Source organism: Coregonus lavaretus (genome assembly GCF_964263955.1).
Source record: "Coregonus lavaretus genome assembly, chromosome: 5".
Taxonomy (NCBI): Eukaryota; Metazoa; Chordata; class Actinopteri; order Salmoniformes; family Salmonidae; genus Coregonus; species Coregonus lavaretus.
The window spans coordinates 46,761,484-46,763,983 of record NC_139992.1 but is presented as its reverse complement, the minus strand read 5'-3'; the positions used below and the strand labels follow the sequence as shown (position 1 = coordinate 46,763,983).

The following is a 2,500-nucleotide window of genomic DNA, read 5'->3' as shown; positions in this document are numbered from 1 at the left end:
AAATTAATGGCAATCAATCACCTTTGAATTTTATTGAGTTGACAGGCGAGGAGGACAGAAGAGATTGAAGGAGAAAAGGGAGAGACTTGGAAGAAGGGAAGGGAGAGAAAGGAGGGGAGAAGATGGATGGGAAAGCATGAAAGAGAGAGAAAGAGAGAGAAAAAGAGAAAGCATCTGGATTACGGCTTCAGAGGCCTCTGTTTGCCTTTAAGCTCGTCTACAGGGGGTTTCCACAGCAGGAATCTGACCCTAGACCTGCTGTTAAGCAATCAACTGTGCAGTGTAGCACCATACAACTGACAGGCTTAATGACTGCCTATGGGGGCTACCACATCACTGCCGACTCACTGATGTAAGATCAGAGAGCTCACCCAAATGACACAATTCCTAATTTTAAAGTAGTCTATGGAATGGGAAAAATTGGGACTCCCACATTGGGTTTGAGTACAAAAGCAATAGATCACTATTTTCTAACGTTAGCAACATAGCATTGATTACCAAAAACAGCTAAGAGTGAATGGACCCCATGTAGCCTACACTTGTTTACATGCATCATTTTCAGGGTCAGGAAAACCGTAATTTAAAGGAGAAATCCGCAGCTGAAACATTTACAAAATCGTTCTTCCCACCCCTGTTTCGGTACAAAGCTGAGGAACGGAGCTAGAGAACTATAACCACTTAAATTAATTGAAAGAGCTATGGACTGAACATATTTCCAAATTATAGTTTTAACCATGTTTTGAGGCTACATTTACTTTGTTTACAAACATTGGAGTAAAACAAGCTTATATTCTGGGTTCTGATGGGGTACAGCAGTTGAACTAAGCTCATGAGGCATTTATAAGTTATATTCCTGAAGAATCAATGGGTACATTTAACTAATTTAGAAGTCAAAAAATGGATGTATCAAATGCAGATTGCCCCTTTAAGAGCACTATCCCTATAAGCACATACAGTTCTTTAGTGAGCCTTCCCTTGTGGGCAGCCTCTTGCTTATATAGCAGAACTGACTCTTGCATTTCTGCTCAAAATAGAACAAATACACTACATCTCATTCCAAAATCATGGGCATTAATATGGAGTTGGTCCCCCCTTTGCTGCTATAACAGCCTCCACTCTTCTGGGAAGGCTTTCCACTAGATGATGGAAGATTGCTGCGGGGACTTGCTTCCATTCAGCCACAAGAGCCTTTGTGAGGTCGGGCACTGATGTTGGGAGATTAGGCCTGGCTCGCAGTCGGCGTTCCAATTTATCCCAAAGGTGTTCGATGGGGTTGAGGTCAGGGCTCTGTGCAGGCCAGTCAAGTTCTTCAACACCTGTTTCCACAAAGTTGGAAGCACAATATCGTCTAGAATGTCGCTGTAGCGTTAAGATTTCCTTTCACTGGAACTAAGGGGCCTAGCCCCGAACCATGAAAAACAGCCCCAGACCATTATTCCTCCTCCACCAAACTTTACAGTTGGCACTATGCATTCGGGCAGGTAGCATTCTCCTGGAATTTGCCAAACCCAGATTCGTCCATCGGCTCGGAAGCGTGATTCATAATTCCAGAGAACGCGTTTTCAGTCCAATGGCAGCGAGCTTTACACCACTCCAGCCGACACTTGGCATTGTGTGCGGCTGCTCGGCCATGGAAACCCATTTCATGAATCTCCTGACGAACAGTTCTTGTGCTGACGTTGCTTCCAGAGGCAGTTTGGAACTCAGTAGTGAGTGTTGCAACCGAGGACAGACAATATTTTACGCGCTACACGCTTCAGCGGTACCGTTATGTGTGCTTGTGTGGCCTCCTAGACGTTTCCACTTCACTATAACAGCACTTACAGTTGACCGGGGCAGCTCTAGCAGGGCAGAAATTTGTTGGAAAGGTCGCATCCTATGATGGTGCCACGTTGAAGGTTACTTTAGTAAGGCCATTCTACTGCCAATGTTTGACTATGGAGATTGCATGGCTGTGTGCTCGATTTTATACACTTGTCAGCAACGGGTGTGGCTGAAATAGTTGAATCCACTAATTTGAAGGGGTGGCCACATACCTTTGTATATATAGTGTCTATTTTTTTTCCCCCCAGCGCATTGGGTGTTTTCCCGAAGCAGGTAATTAAATATGACCCTTCTCTGTATAATTACTTCAGGCGGCAGGTAGCTTAGTGGTTAAGAGCGTAGTGCCAGTAACTGAAAGGTCGCTGGTTCTAATCCCCGAGCCGACTAGGTGAAAAATCTGTCGATGTGCCCTTGAGCAAGGCACTTAACCCTAATTGCTCCTGTAAGTCGCTCTGGATAAGAGTGTCTGCTAAATGACTAAAATGTAAAATGTAATGTAATTTATCATCATCATTCAGCCTCTATAGAATTGGATTGCTAATGAACACAAACTATACAGTAGGGCCGGGACAACACCAGTATCGCGATACTCGTTAGTATCGCGGCAAGGAAAACAGCCCTAATGTTGGAAACAAACGTCATTATGTTGTCATCCAGTCACATTTATTTTCCAAGC

General features: G+C 44.2%; 1 protein-coding gene across 1 annotated transcript in view; it reads right to left on the bottom strand.

Moving 5' to 3' along the window:
• Positions 1–2,500, bottom strand: part of LOC311129285 (ankyrin repeat and sterile alpha motif domain-containing protein 1B-like) — a gene marked incomplete at both ends in the record, with an annotated part of 149,202 nt that overhangs the window by 623 nt on the left and 146,079 nt on the right. The window lies entirely within an intron of this gene.